The sequence below is a fragment of the Trachemys scripta genome, chromosome 4, assembly GCF_013100865.1.
Source record: "Trachemys scripta elegans isolate TJP31775 chromosome 4, CAS_Tse_1.0, whole genome shotgun sequence".
NCBI lineage: Eukaryota > Metazoa > Chordata > Testudines > Emydidae > Trachemys > Trachemys scripta.
Genome location: NC_048301.1, coordinates 70,769,054 through 70,788,798, shown reverse-complemented (window position 1 = coordinate 70,788,798; position 19,745 = coordinate 70,769,054). Strand labels below are relative to the sequence as shown.

General features: G+C 41.6%; 1 protein-coding gene across 5 annotated transcripts in view; it reads right to left on the bottom strand.

The window, feature by feature from the left end:
* The window catches only part of CELF1 (CUGBP Elav-like family member 1), a 91,760-nt gene that overhangs the window by 57,805 nt on the left and 14,210 nt on the right, over window positions 1–19,745 (bottom strand). Inside the window, exon 2 of one of the 5 annotated variants that reach the window (XM_034769424.1) lies at window positions 5,658–5,698. The exons of the other annotated variants lie outside the window; for them this stretch is intronic. The gene's annotated coding sequence lies outside the window, so the exon portion shown is untranslated. The remainder of the gene's footprint in view (window positions 1–5,657; window positions 5,699–19,745) is intronic. 5 annotated transcript variants of the gene reach the window in all.

Sequence of the window (19,745 nt, the reverse complement as noted above, 5' to 3'; positions counted from 1 at the left end):
GCCACTTCACCTTGAATAGTCTCTTAGAATATGAGTTAACTATTTATGCTAAACCATCTGTATCACCTTGTAGTTAGTTGTGACACTCAGCCTTGGTCTATACTACAAACTTACATCAGTATTAAAACGTTGCACAGTCCTATTCCCAGAGTAGACTATGCTACATCAACAGGAGGGCTTCTCCTGGCAACATAGCTACCAAGTCTTGGGGAGGTGGAGTACCTACTCCAACAGGAGATGCTCTCCTTTTGGCATGGGTAGCGTCTTCACTAAGTGGTGCAGTTGTACCACTGTAAGTGTAGACAAGCCCTTAGAGTACCTTTCCTTGCCCTGAGGAAGAGCTCTATGTAGCTCGAAAGCTTGTCTCAACAGCAGTTGGTCCAACAACAGATTACCTCACCCACTCTGTCTCTCTAATTACCAGAGGGATCGGTTATCTCCAGAAAGAAGAGTGTTCAGAGATCTTCACTGATTCACTGTGTTCCAGCTGGTGGTTTCTGTGCTCTCTTTTTTCTCGTCTCTAGTCTCGAGATTGAACTGGGACCTGAATGAATCCTCTCCATTATCCCCACCTGTCATCTGACATAAGGATCACTCTACCTCATTCACTAATGGGTGGATCCCTTCAAAAAATCTGATCTTGAGAAGAGACCCTGGGAGTACTCATAAGAGCAAGTTAGGGGGAAAAAAGCTATCTTCCATATGCAAAAAGGAAAAACTTTCTATGGGATGGTAAAATGGGAATGAAAAGATAAACCTCCTTTGGAAACTTATTCAGATGGAACACTGTTCTGTTTGTTCCTGAATCTCTGAGTCTAGAAAGAAGATGGTGAGCTGGCTCTAATGCTCTAAAGTGAAGCAGATGATAGTTTAATTTATGTCGTGACCTTTCCAGGGGTTACTTGAGACTGGAAATGGAATAAAGCTGTTCCTGTGATTCTTGCCCAGCTCTACTAAGTACCCCGTCTGGGCAATATCTAATAACTTCATCCCGACGAAAGCTACATTTGCTCCCAAATGGAAAGAGCCTGGCATCAACTGAGCACCTAACCCAGATGAGGCTGACAAGGAGTCATGTGGATAGTTCTGAGGCAACTGACAGCAGCTACCGACCTCACAATCTGCACTTGCTCTAGCTACCAAAATGTAAAGTGACAATTTTTCCTAATGTATTTCAGGGACTGTTTCAACTTATTCCTTTCTATAGCGTCTGGCAGAAACAAGGACTATAAGTCCACTTTTCTGACAACTCTGAATAGCCTCAGCTTCCCATAGTTTCACACTGTATCACTAAGATAGCCGGGAACTGATTTGCCTGAGCATCTGTTCCTGAGGACCAAAGCCCCATATAACTGCATGAAACAGATTTGATTTACACTATCTTTATCAAGAAGATGCTCTTAAGGCCATGGATTTGTAAGTTAAGAGGGACCCTGTTTGCAATACTGTTCACCCATGTTAGCATTGCTTATGAAAGCATTCAGAGGCATTGAGGGTGATAGATAACAATCTGTGATTTTCTTGTAGGCTAGTCTGATGCCACCAATAAGTTTCCATGCCCAAAGGAGGGGGCTGAGGTGATGCCGCCTGGACTATGCTGACTGTGTAGGACCTGTTTAGTGAGAAGGCCACTCTATGTAAAAATCTCCCTCAGCTGGAAACACTGAGTCCATGACCACTACAGAATATAGCCACATTTACTTTCAGTAGGGACACCACATTGAATTTAGACTGGTGCACACCAATAAACCTTCTGGCCTTACAGGATAGAAACCAGTGGGGCTAGAAAAAAAAAACAGATGGTGGGGCAAGAGGCTCTTTACTGCCTGCTTGTTCTTCCATATCTGGGCTTTTCTCCCTCTCATCACTCCATTGCTAGCAGCCGGGGTGGGGTGGGGGAAAGGGAAGGGGAGAAGAGTAGTGATGATGAGACAACAGAAGCTGGGAACAATAACCCCGAACATTAGGGTGTGGTGCCCCATATTAGCAGCTGGGAATGAAAGTCCAATAATTAGGGCATGGCTACCCACAGCAGGAGCTGATGATGACAGCCTGATACTTTCCCAGTCTTTCTGGTGTGGCAGGAAACCCCCATTCATTTACTACATCTTTCCAGGGAGCCTGAGGAGGGATATACAGCTCCAGCTTGATTAGGACAGCTACAGAAATCCTAAACCTAATTTCACAGTACTCTGCTGAAAGAGTTTATACTTTGTTGTTGTTTAGTTTTTTATATGTATTATATAAAAAGAAAGAAATCACTATTATTAGTGTGTGTGTGTGTGTGTGTGTGTGCGCGCGCGCAAATCAGTACATGTTCATGGCCTGGTCTTTTCTTCACTGATCTGCCTCTCCAGCCTGGGATATCAGTAAGCATCCCTTGGGAGGGCTGTTAGACCTAGCTTCTTTCCCCACTACCTTTCTAACAGCTACTGTAATCTCTGATGTTTGCTTTGTCATCCATGCTGTGTCCAGAGCCTGAGGGAAGGCAAAGGAGGAGGAGATGGCTGAGCGCCACAATCAGAAGTGTGGCTGCTGATGTGGGCTATAGGGACATAGGTGGGATTCTCCACCTGGCGCACTGCCCTTCTAGCGTCACCCCCCTTATAGTGTGTGGGGGGGAAGGGGGAGGGGGAGGGGTGAGAGATGCTTGCCCCAGAGACAGTTTTCCAAATCTTGCCTGGGGAAAGGGTACCACGGCAACTTCACCCAGACCGGGCTGATGGGAGGAATTGCACTCTGCCCACAGAGCTCTCCCACCCAACACTCAATAAGGGAATGAAGCAGGTGACAAAGAGCCTGTCTTTTGACTCTGGCTCTTCTTGGCCTAATTCTCTCCCTGAAGCCTGCAGAGGCACCAGCTGCTGCAAACACTGCACCAGGGGAAGCACAGCTGAGGGGGAAATATCTTCCCAAAAGGCAAATGCAGCCCTAGGACACAGCTGGGAATATTAAGCCAAACTGTTAGTCAGAAATCTAAAATCAAGTCTGGAATTTCCCCCAGAAAAGCCTTGCAGTGCTGCTAGCCACTGGGAAGGCAGAAAAAAACCTCAGGGGGCAATGGCATTACCTTGTCACCAGTGACTTCAGGTCTGGTTGTGCCTGCAAGCAGGATGAAGTACTTATTGTATTGCCTCTGTGGACCTCAACACTTTAAAAAAAAATTAATCTACTTTGGTAAATGACAGGAAGTCAGGTTTGTGCAATTAACCTATTTAATGTACCTCCAGTTTTGGAAATGGCATAGATCCAATACTACCTTATTTCCCGGACACCATGAGGAGGAATATCTAGTGCAGAGGTTCTCAAACTGGGGGTCAAAACCCTCAGGGGAGGGGCACAGAACGTATTCTGGGTGGAGCATAAGAAGCTTTAGGAAATAAAACTTACCGTGCACATTTTACCCACAGCAATAAATAACTAGCAAAGCTGATTTCTCCAGAGAACCTCAGGTCCTCAGATGGCACTGTGCATTTGGCTCTTGAGGGCACTGTGCATTTCAACAGATTTCTTTTAAGTTTGCATAGCATTATACAAAGTCATTGCCATCTGTACATTAATCTGTTTGCACATTTAATTGTAAACATGGACCACAAACACAGTTTTGCTTTTGCTCTCATTACAATGGATGGTTGGTTCATTCGTGGAACAGAAAAAAAAACAACTCAAGTGAAAAAACACAGAAGCCAAAACTGATTCAAGTGAAGCACCACAGCCACATATATCCGTAAATGTACACCTCTACCCCGATATAACGCTGTCCTCGGGAGCCAAAAAAATCTTACCACGTTATAGGTGAAACCACGTTATATCAAACTTGCTTTGATCCACCGGAGCGCACAGTTCCCCCCCAGAGCGCTGCTTTACCATGTTATATCCGAATTCGTGTTATATCGGGGTAGAGGTGTACTTGAGTGATGAGGGAGTGGGAGAAGGGCAAGGAAGGAGGCAGAAACTACTACAGACATAAGGAACGGGGGCACGATCAAACAAATTTGAGAACCATTGGTCTACTGTGTCCTCAGCACTCACAGCTCAAGCAGGCATATTAAGAGACCACATCATCCCCTCCACCAGACGGATACAAGTACAGTAGAACCTCAGTTACGAACACCTTGGGAATGGAGGTTGTTTGTAATTGTGAAATGTTCGTAACTGAAAAAACATTATGGTTATTCTTTCAAAAGCTTACAACTGAACATTAACTTAATACAGCTTTAAAATTTTACTATGCAGAAGAAAAATGCTGCTTTTAACCATCTTAATTTAATGAAACAAGCTCAGAAAGTTTCCTTACCATGTCTAATTTTTTTAAACTTTCCCTTTTTAGTAGTTTATATTTAACACAGTTCTATATTTGCATTTAAAAAAAATTGGGGAGGGGGAGGAAGAGTGTCTCTGCTGTTGCCTGCTTGCGTACTTCCGGTTACAAATGAGGTGTGTGACCGGTCAGTTCATAACTCTGAAGTTATGCTGTATTTCCAATCCTGCACTGAGATGGTGTACTTTTTCTTCTAGAAAAATGGAATGCAGGGGTGAGGGATGGGAAAAGAGCCATAGTTGCTAAACATATACCTCCTGCAGTGCTGGAATTCAAAGCCCTGGCAAAGCTGCTGACAGCATTTCTATAACTGTGTGTGGGGTGAGGATGATATGGGGTGTTATTCTACATTCCTATCAAAGAGTTAGACAGAAATCTTGTTCATTTAGAAAAGAGAGCACATCTGAACCATTTCCACTGTACCAGAGGTGATTCACCAGAATGGCAATGAATACAACACTTCCAGGACATTAATATTACTTAATATATCACAAGGCAGAGGTAAAATGGCCCCAGAGATGGGCTGCATCTCTCATTTGGCCTTAGGGTATGTCTACACTTAAAACACTACAGTGGCACAGCTGAGCTGTTGTAGCACTTCAGTGCTGACACTACCTACACTGGCAGAAGGGGTTCTCCTGTCACTGTAGGTAATCAGCCTCCCTGAGAGGTGGTATCTAGGTCAATGGAAGAACTCTTCTGTCTACTTATAGCTGTCTACACTGGGGATTAGGTTGATATAGCTACATCTTGCAGGGGTGTGCATTTTTCACACTCCTTAGAAATGTAGCTATATTGTTGTAAGTTCCTAGTGTAAACCAGCCTTAGACATTTACGTAGCTGGAGCCACAGTGGAAGGATTTACTCTCTGTAAAACTATTCAGGTTTGGCTTCATTCAGTCTTCAGACTGTATCACATCCCCATGACCATTCATTCTCACCCAATTTGTCAAAAAGGGAAGTTTGTTTTACTAGAGGATCAGTTTCAGGGCTTCACAAATTTGACAAGGAATAGAACAAATCTCAACAGATCTGCATATTATAAAGCAGCAACATTTTCCTTCTTACCAGTTATTTCTCTAAGGTCATTAAACCCCAAGCTGCGCAGAAAGTTGCTGCTCTCAATACTCACAGTCCTAAACAAGTTGGCTCTGCCCGCTCCCATCACAGCAACGCACACAGCAAATTGCCAAAAGCCTAAGGTTCAGGGGGCACTGCTCTTTGTAAGGGAAAATGAACACTCACTTTCTGAAGCCAATAGAAACCTTGCTCTAAAAAGGCATCTAAGAGAAAGGGCCAATAAGCAACTGAGAGGGGACCTGTATTTGGTTCATACCTGTAGCTATGCTCCTCCCTCTAGAAGGTGCAGTCTTCACTCTAAAAGACAAGAATAAAAATAGACACTCGGTGCTCTGGAGCTACAAGCAAAGATACCATGAATCATCAAGTAAGCTGCAGTCACCCTACACAGACGTAGCGTAAAGTGAATTTCTAATAATAAAAGTCAGCATGAGGTACTCACCATCCCTTTTTAGATATCTTTTACAGAAAATGTTTGCACCTTTTCAGAACTGCGGAGAACAAATAGAAGGGTGTGTGAAAGAGAACTAAAAACACAGGCCTGTGGAATAGGAATTGCTTCACTGTTATGGAAGCTTCCTAGTGATATTGAGGTGGTTTGTCTTCTGGTTCCCAAAACAGAACGAGTAGAGCTGCTATCAGCACTACAGACAATCCTGTAGTCCCTTATTATACTGCGTTGGCAGTGGGGGCAGTATAGTATGCCCATGAACCTGCAGATGGGAACGCTAATACCAAGTAGTGCCATGGAAAAACTCTGGATTGGAACACACAGAATCAACAGCATAGCAAGGAAAATGATTCTTTTACACTTTCAGTAAATAAGCAGACAAAGAACACAGAGAGATCTCAGCAATAGTCATTTACTTGTGTTTAATGAGACGAGATCATGATTCTCTTCTTAAGGGCACAGGATTTCTCTTGTTGCAGTGTCTGCCCCTCTAGCTATCAGGGAGTTGTAGGGACAACTGCCTCGTTACTAACAGGATTTAGAGGCATTTGTGATAGGCCTTCCTTGTGTTTTAATGGAAGCACAACACAAGGATCTTTTGTTCAGGTTTAAATTTATTGAGGAGGGAGAGAAGTACTGTGAATGTAGGGCATTTATCTCTTGAGAGGCTCAAGGATTGACCCATACCACCAACTAAAATTAATTAAAATACAAATTGTCCTGTCTACAACTAGGTGTTAGTTAACACATTTAAAAAAAAAACAAAAAAACAACACCACCCCTTTTCCCAGTTTAGACATAGCCTTACTAAACTGTTCTTATGACTGCCTAGTAAAACTGTCCAGAAAGTTTACCTACCCAGGTATCCTTTACCATTATAGCAGTGAAATATATAGTATTTGACTCACCTTAACAAAAAATACCAAAATCCTTCCCATCTGGGAGTAAGCAGAATTTTGCAAGGCTGTCTTAAGAGCGGTTATATTTTCCCTACTACAGGTCAAGCCTCATAACCTCTTGTTCTTTTCTCTTTAATTAGTGAGGATAATTGATCCTGATCCTCTTTCTAACATGCTTTTTCATATTCAGAGACATTTATCACATCTACAGTCATTCTCTTCTCCAGAATGAACATTCCTAGTTCTTGTAACCTTTCCTTATAGGTTTTTTCTTTAAAAATGTGTTGCTCTTCTAAATTCTTCCCAATTTGTTCAAATATTTTTATAAAATATTGTGCTTCAAGCTGAATACAGCCCCCGAAGCAAGGTCTAATGATATAAATCAATACAACAAACAAGAATAATCTCACTGGAACTCAGGAGTTTGAAAAAACAAAAAGTCTGAAGATCAGGAAAATTTGAAGGGTTCCACAAATAACTCCAAAATTGTGCATCAAATTTTTATCTTTTCGAGAACATTACACATAGCTCACTATTGGGCTTAGAACAGAAGCATTACACAGAACTTATCAGAAAATTTTATAAATATTAATTAAAAACTACAAATTACATCCTGGGTTATGGAGTTTCTACTTGTGGCTCAGACAAAATATTTGTCTGACCCTGACCCCTCTTTTCTTTTATTGAAGTAAACTTAAATATATATTATTCCCCAAAAGTCTCAGCTCCCTACTGGCAACCTTTTTTGTTTTGTTTTTTAACCCAGAGCTGACAGACATTTATAAGCCCCGCAGAAGTGTAATGAGCCCAAAGGTATAAGTTTGTGCTACTCAGTTTTAGTAAGGCCTGAAATAAGCAACTTGTGCTTACAAATGTTGCAGGACATGATGATATAACTTCTCAAAGGTTTCAGATATGTCTCTTCTCATGTCAGATATAAGCATGTCACCTCTTGAGTATCAGTCTTAACATTTTGTGTAAGTTACAAACACTGCCACTAGCCAGGGGAATCCATGACGCATGTGGGCACCACTGAGGAAAATGTTCTCTTTGTACTATTCAGGTATGTAGAACAGTGAAGGCTCCAAGAGTAAGTAACAAATCTGATACAACCACCTCTGAGAGGCCTGCGGAATATTCATCCAGGAAGCATTTGTCATTTGATAAAAAAAAATGTCTATGGCTTGTTTTAACCACATTTAGAACCTAACTATACAGTCTATTTTATGTAAGTTTATGCATCAGATAGGCCTTACAACTCTCTCCCTTCTCAAAGGAAACTAGAACTCATCTTCCTATATTCTGGTAATGCACTGCTCCTGGCAGGTGCCACTCCTCTATTCAAGTGTGCATGGGGTACCAAATTCTGTACAACTGGCAGGGAAAGGTTTTGTGTTCACTGAAAATTTATCCCATTATCAGTCTTTGGTGGCCAACCACTGTTATAGCTGCATGGGTAAAAACACCTATTAGAGACAGGAAAACATAAGCTGCAACTTGCACCTGTGCAGTTTACTGTGGTTTCAAGCAGTGGTGAACTACACAGGTACAAATTGTGACTAAGGGCTTGTCTACACATGGAAATTATTCCAGAATAAGGCAGAGTGTGAATTTAAGGCAGAATAGCTATTCTGGAATAACTTCCATGTGTGGACACTTTTATTCCAGAATTCCAACGTGGATTAAGCTAATTCAGAAAAAGGCACTCTTTTTCCAAATATTTTTCTGGAATAGCCATCCTTGAATAGCTCTATGTGTAGACAAGACCCTTACAGTGGTTTACTGTATCTATACAAGGGGTTTGGACCAGTGCAGTTAAACAGGTGTCTGGTGTCTGAAATTCCCAGTTTAGATAAAGTCTACATTTGTCACAGTGCTCAGATTCCAGGATTCTTTGTTATCTAGATCCCTGTGACTCGTGTTTTTTTCTTAAGCTTCACTGTCAAATAAATAGCATCACCACAGGGATATATTTCACCACATCTCTTTTTGCAAAGAGAAAAATTCTGCTGCTGCCTTCCCCCTGAAGGGTGTGCATTTGGGTGTAGATTCTGTTTCCAGCCTCCCCTTAGATTCTGTTTCCAGCCTCCCCTATTGAGTATGTGGGGGAATTCTATTACTGTCCACCTTTCCCATGAAGAGGAATGAAGACTATATCACTGCATATTTCATGCAAGAATGCAGGAGTGAGAAAATATATGACTGCTGATGAACAAACTGTTGCCTCTAATGGGACATCAGTTAGATAGGATTGCTGCTACTACTGAAAGGAGTGGCTCAGGGCCTTGGCCCCCAGAACATGGATTTAAGAACAGCTGCTTTATCAATACCTCCAAGTGGCACACTAGTCACATTTTCCAAATTCTCAGGCCTGGTCTACAGTTAAAATTTAGTTTGATATAGCTAGCTTACTCAAAGGCCATACCCCTGGGTGACATAGCTATGCTGATCTAGCCACAAGTTTAGATACAGATATGTCGACAGAAGAATGTTCCATCAACAGAGCTGTTGTCACTCAGGGAGGTGGTGTTCCTACACCAATGGAAAAACTCCTTTCCTCGGTGTAGGCTGTCTACACTACAGAGTAATGCTGCCATAGCTACAGCATCACAGCTACACTGCTATCGTCCCCAGAGAGCAGACATGGCTTGAGTCATGTTAACACACTGGCGTGCCTACAGAAGATATTCCCTGCCCAGTGAGTGTACCCCTGCCCATTTACTGCAGCTACCCTTCCTCACTAGAGGTTTATATTTAACTTAATTGATTTCTGTTTGTTCCAGTAACAAATGTTTATTAATAGTCTAGATTAGCATTTATAATCATATTGGCTAACTAACTAATTGGCAATCAATTAACTTGAGTTAAAACAGGACCACAAACTCTAATTTAGATAGATATCTGTTAGGGGCCCAAATATTCTTAGTTAAACCAAGTATCAGAGGGGTAGCCATGTTAGTCTGAATCTGTAAAAAGCAACAGAGGGTCCTGTGGCACCTTTGAGACTAACAGAAGTTAACTTCTTCTGTTAGTCTCAAAGGTGCCACAGGACCCTCTGTTGCTTTATAGTTAAACCAGTATAAATTAGGGCTGTCGATTAATCACAGTTAACTCACACGATTAACTCAAAAAAATTCATTGCGATTAATCACACTTTTAAATCGCACTGTTATACAACAGAATACCAATTGCAATTTATTAAATATTTTGGATGTTTTCTACATTTTCAAATATATTGATTTTAATTACAACACAGAATACAAAGTGTACAGTGCTCACTTTATGACAAATATTTGCACTGTAAAAATGATAAACAAAAGAAATAGTATTTTTCAATTCACTTCATACAAGTACCATAGTGCAAGCTCATTATCATGAAAGTGCAACTTACAAAGGTAGATTTTTTTGTTACATAACTGCACTCAAAAAGAAAACAATGTAGGCTCTAAAGTTTTACAAGTCCACTCAGTCCTACTTCTTGTTCAGCCAAGCACTCAGACAAACAAGTTTGTTTACATTTACGGGAGATAATGCTGCCCGCTTATTATTTACAATGTCACCTGAAAGTGAGAACTGGACCTTTGTAGCTGGCATTGCAAGGTATTTACATGCCAGATATGCTAAACATTCATATACCCCCTCATGCTTCAGCCACCATTCCAGAGGACGTGCTTCCATGCTGATGATACTCGCTAAAAAAAATTAGTTAATTAAATTTATGACTGAACTCCTTAGGGGAGAACCGTATGTCTCCTGCTCTCTCATTCTGCCATATATTTCATGTTATAGCAGTCTCGGATGATGACTCAGCACATGTTGTTCATTTTAAGAACACTTTCACTGCAGATTTGGCAAAATGCAAAGAAGGTACCAATGTGAGATTTCTAAAGATAGCTACAGCACTCAACCCAAGGTTTAAGAATCTGAAGTGCCTTCCAAAATCTGAGAGGGATGAGGTATGCAACATACTTTCAGAAGAGTTAAAAGAGCAACACTCCGACGCAGAAACTACAGAACCCGAACCACCAAAAAAGAAAACCAACCTTCTGCTGGTGGCATCTGACGAAGATAATGAAAATGAATGTGCATCGGTCTGCACCTCTTTGGATTGTTATTGAGCAGAACCCGTCATCAGCATGGACACATCCTCTGGAATGGTGGTTGAAGCCTGACGGGACATATGAATCTTTAGTGTATCTGGCACGTAAATATCTTGTGATGCCGGCTACAACAATGCCATGAGAACGCCTGTTCTTACTTTCAGGTGACATTGTAAATTAAAACTTAAATCTCATCAAAGGAGGATTTTTTCATGTTATTAAACTGTAATTTTTCCCCATGGGCTTCTTAGCACTCCTGTTTTTCTATATTTTTTCCTCTCACTCAACAATTATTTATTTATAGAATGTCTAAAATGTGCACTAAGCACTGTACAAAACATAGAAGACCTATGGCCCAAGAATTTGCAATCCAAACAGAGGAAAAAAAGATTAAGGGTGTGGGAGGATGTAACACATACAAATGCTAAATGCTACATTTCACCCAGAATCACCTTGGTTTTAGCGTCACCCCCAACACAGACTTTGTCTTGTTTGAAGAAATGTGATTTGGCAAGAAAGTCACTTGAAAGTCATCTACTGAGTATGGAGGAAAAAAAACATTTCTGTCTTTGTTGATTTAAGCTGCCTTTCATCCACAAACAACACCCATGGCCCGCCCCGGGCCTGGCAAACATCCCCTCTAGTCAAGCTTTCTTGCGGTGATTAATGTTCACTGACAGCTGTGTCAGGACCCTTTTACATTCTCTTCATGATTCTCTAAGACCCTGCCAGATTTCCCTGTTGTGCTGGGTCTGAGTCCATCACCTGAGTCAAGACATTCATGGAGGGGGATGACTGTTTACTGTAGTTACCTACAAAAACAACAAGGAGTCTGGTGGCACCTTAAAGACTAACAGATTTATTTGGGCATAAGCTTTTGTGGGTAAAAATCTCACTTCTTCGGATACATAGAGTGAAAGTTACAGATGCAGGCATTATATACTGACACATGGAGAGCAGGGAGTTACTTTGCAAGTGGAGAACCAGTGTTGACAGGGCCAATTCAATCAGGGTGGATGTAGTCCACTCCCAATAATGGATGAGGAGGTGCCAATTCCAGGAGAGGAAAAGCTGCTTCTGTAATGAGCCAGCCACTCCCAGTCCCTATTCAAGCCCAGATTAATGGTGTTAAATTTGCAAATGAATTTTAGTTCTGCTGTTTCTCTTTGAAGTCTGTTTCTGAAGTTTTTTTGTTCAATGATAGTGACTTTTAAATCTGTAATAGAATGACCAGGGAGATTGAAGTGTTCACTTACTGGCTTATGTATGTTACCATTCCTGATGTCTGATTTGTGTCCATTTATTCTTTTGCGGAGGGACTGTCCCGTTTGGCCAATGTACATGGCAAAGGGGCATTGCTGGCACATGATGGCATATATAACATTAGTGGATGTGCAGGTGAATGAGCCCTGGATGGTGTGGCTGATGTGGCTGGGTCCTCTGATGGTGTTGCCAGAGTAGATATGGGGACAGAGTAGGCAACGAGGTTTGCTACATGGATTGGTTCCTTGGTTGGTGTTTCTGTGGTGTGGTGTGTAGTTGCTGGTGAGTATTTGCTTCAAGTTGAGGGGTTGTTTGTAAGCGAGGACTGGCCTGCCTCCCAAGGTCTGTGAGAATGAAGGATCATTTTCCAGGATAGGTTGTAGATCGTGGATAATGCGCTGGAGAGGTTTTAGCTGGGGGCTGTATGTGATGGCCAGTGGTGTTCTGTTATTGTCCTTGTTGGGCCTGTCCTGTAGTAGGTTATTTCTGGGTACCCGTCTTGCTCTGTCAATCTGTTTCCTCACTTCCCCAGGTGGGTATTGTAGTTTTACGAATGCTTGATAAAGATCTTGTAGGTGTTTGTCTCTGTCTGAGGGGTTGGAGCAAATTCGGTTGTATCTTAGGGCTTGGCTGTAGACAATGGATCGTGTGATGTGTCTTGGATGGAAGCTGGAGGCATGTAGGTACGTATAGCGGTCAGTAGGTTTCCGGTATAGGGTGGTGTTTATGTGACCATCACTTATTTGCACTGTAGTGTCCAGGAAGTGGATCTCTTGTGTGGACTGGTCCAGGCTGAGGTTGATGGTGGGGTGGAAATTGTTGAAGTCCAGGTGGAATTCTTCAAGGGCCTCCTTTCCGTGGATCCATATGATGAAGAGGTCATCAACGTAGCGCAAGTAGAGGAGGGGCACTAGGGGACGAGAGCTGAGGAAGCGTTCTAAGTCAGCCATAAAAATGTTGGCATACTGTGGGGCCATGCGGGTACCCATAGTAGTGCCACTGACTTGAAGGTATAAGTTGTCCCCAAATCTGAAGTGGTTGTGGGTGAGGACAAAGCAACTACACACCACACCACAGAAAGACTGAAGAGGGTGGAAAAGTAATGACAGAAATAAGCTAAGAATATCAGCGTTCAGAGCTATATTATCTACAGTCCATTCTCCCTGAATTTACCCTGTTTAGTTTTAAAACATCCCAAGTGGTGAGGCTTCCACTATTTCCCTAGAGGGAATATTGCACACTATAATAAACCTCACTGTCAGAGTGCTATCCCTGATGTTCATCTTTTTGTTACCCTTTGCTCAGTTTCATTCCACTATTCCTAGTTATACCTCTTGGACAATTCCTCATTGTCCCTGGGCTCTCTTTTTAAAATTTACAAGCAATCAGGATCCCACCCTTGGCCAACCTGTACCTATTTAGTTAATTTAATATTTTCTCATCTGAATCCTTGCAGCCTTCATTTCTGTGTGTTGGATTAATCTTGCATCCTCCATCTTGAATCTAATTATTTTCCTGCTCATATTTAACCTACCTTTGTCTTTCTGGTATGCGTCATCTGTAACTGTAGTTCAGCAACAATTGTGAATTATATTAACACGTTGTCTACCTCCCCTTCTAAATCATTAATGAAGCTATTTAATAAAACTGGACCTAACTCCCATCTCTGCAGTACCCCAACACACTTCCCATCAATCCGATACATTGTTGTTTACTATTACTCTTTTTATTAGTATGCAGGGAAAAATAGGAGTTCCTTAATTTTAGGAGGATAACAGTAGCCAGAATAAAATCAGAAATAAGCTGTCTCCTAGAACTTTTAAAAGAATTATTTTAAAGAATGCTAGAGTAGGTTAGATTCCCCCGACTTCCAATCCTGCTTTGGTGTGCAAGTCCCTATAAAAAGGACACGAAACAACCTTTTTTATGGGTATAACATGGATCTGTGGGCCTTTTCCCTTAGGACTACTCAATCTTACAGTATATTTTCAAGTAGGAACATAGAGGAGGGTTTGCCTGTAGGGGGACACAGAATGGACAGGCAGGAATGAGGAGAGGCAGAGAACACAGAGGATGTGGCAGTATCTTTGGTATTCCGCACGGGCTTGCAAGGAGGAGGGTTTGAAACTCCAGAAGCCACATACGCAGTGAATGTCACAGGACTACCAGATGAAGGAGGAACAACTGTCAGCATGTGTCTACATTACACAACCAACAACAATCAGAAATCAGCCACACAACAAACAGCCACTTGTTGAGTAGACAGTCCTAGAGTGAGAAGTCCCTCTGTCACACAGATCTATCAACTTCTTCTCTTCTGATCCCAAATATGTCTACAGACACACCTGTGGAGACTTGAGGCCCCCATTCAGCCCCATAACCTGCTTGTTTCCTCTGGGAGTTGACGGGTCAGACCCTACTAGTTACAAACATTTCAAATATTTGAAACATGCTGGGGATACTGCAACACTAGGAAAGAAGTCAACTCAGACCAGGTCCCTAGAGCACTCAAGGAAGATTGGAGCGAACACCTCTCCTTTTACTTTCCACAAATGAATCAGCAGAAAGCTTTAGTAATCAAAATCCCAGAGATTTATGGCCTGATTTCCAGAGGTGCAGAACATCCATAGCTCCAGCTGAAGTGAGCAGGAGCTTTAAGTGGTCAGCATCAAGACCTTGAGCCTCGTCTATCCTGAGGAAAAATTTTCAAAAGATCACACCAGTGCTAATGGTTGGTGCAGTTGCCACCACTGTTTTCAGCACCATTTCATTAACCCTGCTCAGAGTAAGTCCTATCAACACTGTGGTTACAACAGCGTCTGAAGCTGGGAGCCTGTTTACACGAGGCTAAACATCTGTAACCTCAGTTCAGCTGAACTTGTATTAAAGGTAAGACAATTTTTTAAAATGTCCCTAGTGTAAATAGAGTCTTAGTGTGAGGTTCACACAAATGCGCAGTCAGAAAGAAGAGTTAAGTTTCTAGCACTTCCTAATAAGGTATTCCATGAAGGCCCAACCTCCAACATCACCTTCAACCTGCACTCACCGCCTCAAACCAAAAAAGGCGGGGCAGGGTCTATCCCCTTATTAATCCTGGTTAACCACAAGTGGCAAAGAAATCATGCAGCTTGTCAGATAGAGTATCTACCTTTCACTAATCCTCAGCGCAGTCAGAGTGAGAGCAGCTCTTCTGGGGCAGAGTATAATACCAGTTCCCAAGGCAGGCAGGGCCATCAAAGCCCCCCAGAGAGGAGCAGCCCTCTTTTTGGAGCTTGCAGCATTGCTGTTCTAGTGTGATTACCCGCCACTGCGCTTTTTCCCAGCAAGGGAACTGCATACCCATCTCCACTCCCAGTCCTAGATTCACAACTTCCATGGATTGTAACTTACAAGAAAAGCCCCACAAACAGATCACCTTTCATGTGGAAATCAGTCCTCCCCAGAAACACAGACAGATGGACGGATGCATGCAAGGACAGAGACTGCAAGCTCTGGCTCACAATTCTGATCAGCAAATGCCGTGCGTGCACAAGACCAGCCACACCGCCTAGCTAGCTAATGTGCTGTTGCTGTACAAATATAGAAAGCAGAAAGTGGAATGACAGCTTCAGCAGAACACATTCTGCTCAGCTTTCTCAGAGGGAGGAGCAGGGAGTTGAACAGCTTTACCCATACATGGTCGATGAAAGGGGTCACTGCTGAGACAAGTTTCTTCTCACACATTCATTCACCGTGGGACTGTGCTGGAGAAGAAACAGAACTAAGTGCCAAGGGGGGGGGGGGGGGGGGGGAGAGAGGGGGAAGTGGCACACTATGAACTTTGCTTTAAGTAAGGTTTGACAGAGTCCATTTCAGTTAAACAAATTTCCAGTACCCATATCCAACAAAATCCTGACAGCACCAAGTCTGACCTAAGGGGGAACCTTAATGTTCAGAAAATCCTTAAATCTATCCACATTCCTGAGCTGCTGTCTGATCTGCACAGGTGATGCCTTCACAGCTGCTTCCAGAAGCACCTGCCCAATTACCTACTCAGACTGTCTTCAAATTGATTTACAGCAATAATTTTGATCTGGCTTTTTTTGATACTTTCCTAAACTGGCTAATACAAACTTTCCCACTGGTTGATATAAACAGAAACATGTTAGAAGTCCTGATCTCCCTACTAGATTACTACAGCTTAAATCTTTAACAGTTAACATTCTCAATGTAATTTTTCATATTCTTTTTACAAAAGGAAAAAAATACCTGACCCAGCTTAACATGCAAGCCCTTGTTTTAGGATAACAAGAATTCTGGCATGGAAAGACAGCAGCAATCTAATTCTATATCCAAGGCCCCATATGCTCCACAGAAAGCATAATATAAGTTCTGGGGCCTGATCCCTGGATTCTGGTGTGGCAGACTGCAAATTCTATGGCAGTTTCATTTATATTTTAAAGTGTATGTTTTTTATTAAATATTAAAATAGTATAATCAATACAACAGCCTCAGTTATTTGTATATTAAATTAAATTTATTTTATACTGACTCGTATTTTCCAATTTCAGTATGCTGCAGATTTTTGTACTCATACTTCAGAAGTTATTAGGGACAAAATTTGACTTTTGGCAGATAAATAAGGGGCAACTGAAATTTTAGCATCAAAGGAGACATGGGAGCCAGTCTGGAACTGAGATAAGCACATCAGCTGGATATTTCTGATAAACAATCAGTAATAAAATAAGAAACAACACTGACGTTTAAACTCCTCTTTCCGTTTCGGAGGTAAAACTCCATTAAGGTGAATGGGGTATTTCACATCTCTTATACAGTTATTGCTTCAGACTGTCTGCAAACTTCAGAGGGTAACTCTGCATCAATTACATACTAGCCACATTTTCAAGGGTTTTTTTCCACAACAAGGGCTACCATATAGAGTCTGCTCCTATTGAAATCAAGAGTAAAACTCACATTAACATTAGTGGTGCAGGACCAGGCCAACGTTTTAAAAACGTGAATTCTGAAGCACAATTCTGCACCAGAGGATGAATTTTGTGGCAAACATAAATGTGGAAGACACAGAACCCTGTCTAGATCCTGCCTCTGATGATCAAATGTCAGGTGATTCAAAGGAAGGCACTTATGACATCTAATGCAAAAGGAAATTCCCACTGCAAAGTAATATATGAGAATCCAGCCCATGAGAATCAGGAAATTCTCATTTAAGGAGCCCCAATTCATTTTAATTATCTTCTCTTTGTTCATGTATCACTACAGTTAATTATTATTGAGCAGTCAAAACTGCACTTTGTGCTTCAGAGAAAGAAATAAGAAAGAGAAATAAACAAGACCTTTCTCTGAAGAGCTTTTTTTTAATTATTAATCATGTTTATTATAATCGAACTTAAGGACCAACCAAGAATGAGGCCCCATTGTGCTAGGCATTGTACAAACACAGAGAAGTAGACAGTTCTTACTACTCTGTGTTCGTACAGAGCCCAACAATTTACAACCTAAACACATGAAACAGGTAATGAGATTTATAGATACGACAAAGAGGGAAGGGGAAAGGAAAAAGGGCACTATTACAAGAGAACATGGTTCCTCATTAAGACAAATGCATGCCTTGATGATTTAAATTAGCTTTATTAAAAAAAATTAAGTTCTCATTAGTAACAACAGAAATGAGTTTTTGGGTGGACTATAATAAGGAACATAAGAACGGCCATTCTAGGTCAGACCAAAGGTCCAGCTAGCCCAATATCCTATCTTCCGATAGCGGCCAATGCCAGATGCCCCAGAGGGAATAAACAGAACAGGTAATCATTAAGTGATCCATTCCCTGTAGCCCATTCCCAGCTTCTGGCAAACAGAGGCTAGGGACACTATCCCTGCCCATCCTGGCTAATAGCCATTGATGGACCTATCCTCCATGAATTTAGCTAGCTCTTTTTTCAACTCTGTTATAGTCTTGGCCTCCACAACATCCTCTGGCAAGGAGTTCCACAGACTGACTGTGCGTTGTGTGAAAAAAGACTTCCTTTTGTTTTAAACCTGCTGCCTTTTACTTTTACATGGTGACCCCTAGTTCTTGTGTTATGAGGAGTAACTAACACTTCCTTAATTACTTTCTCCACACCAGTCATGATTTTATAGACCTCCATCATATCCCACCCCCTTAGTCATCTCTTTTCCAAGCTGAAAAGTCCCAGTCTTATTAATCTTTCCTCATATGGCAACCGCTCCATACCCCTAATCATTTTTGTTGCTTTACTGAACCTTTTCCAACCTTTTTGAGAAGGGGTGACCAAGTCTGCACATAGTATTCAAGATCTGGGTGTACCGTGGATTTATATGGACGCAATATATTTTCTGTCTTATCTATCCATTCCAATCTTAATGATTCACTTTTTTGACTGCCGCTGCACATTGAGTGGATGTTTTCAGAGAACTATCCACAATGATATTTTATATGTATAGCTGGGATTATGTTTTCCAGTGTGCATTACTTTGCATTTAGGAGAAAAAGGTTTACGGAAGGTGTACTATATACAAGCTAGGGATGTTTAAATTATAGGGAAAGCAAGATTTTTATAACAATTTGCCTTCAGAGAGCATTCAAACAGAACCATATGCAGCGTTCTAAATTCCTTCTCTACTACTAGAAGACTACAGAACGGAGCACCCTCCTACCAAAAGCAGCATCCATTGATACCTGAACATCTAGCCTGTAAAATTTTGCAAAGGTATGAAAGCTGACCAGGTGGCCATCTTGGAAAACTACTAACTGTAGTACATAACCTATAATTTAAATCAGCTTCTGTACCAGATGATTTGAGGATAGCTAATGTGACACCATTTTTTAAAAAAGGCTCCAGAGGTGATCCTGTCAATTACAGACCAGTAACCCTAACTTCAATACCAGGCAAATTGGTTGAAACTACAGTAAAGAACAGAATTATCAGACACATAGATGAATACGATTTGTTGGGGAAGAGTCAACATGGTTTTGGGGTGAGGCATGATTTCCCTTTAGAAAGCTATTAAAATTCTTTGAGGGGGTCAACAAACAAGTGGAGAAGGGTGATCCAGAGGATGCAGTGTACTAGGACTTTCTGAAAGCTTTTGACAAGGTGCCTCACCAAAGGCTCTTAAGCAAAGTACCTAATCATGGGATAAGAGGGAAGGTCCTCTCGTGGATTAGTAACTGGTTAAAAAACAGGAAACAAACGGCAGGAATAAATGGTCAGTTTTCCAAATGGAGAGAGGTAAATAGTGGTGTCCCCTAGAGATCAGTACTGGGACCAATACTGTTCAACATATTCATAAATGATCTGGAAAAAGGGGTAAATAGGGAGGTGGCAAAGTTTGCAGATGATACAAAATTACTCAAGATAGTTAAGTCCAAAGCAGACTGCAAAGAGTTACAATGGGATCTCACAAAATTGGGTGCATGGGGAACAAAATGGCAGATGAAATTTACTGTTGATAAATGCAAAGTAATGCACATTAGAAAACATAATCCCAATTATACATACAAAATGATGAGATCTAACTTAGCTGTTACCACCCAAGAAAGAGAACTTAGCATCACTGTGGACACTTCTCGAAAAACATACACTCAGTGTGTGGCGACAATCAAAAAAAGA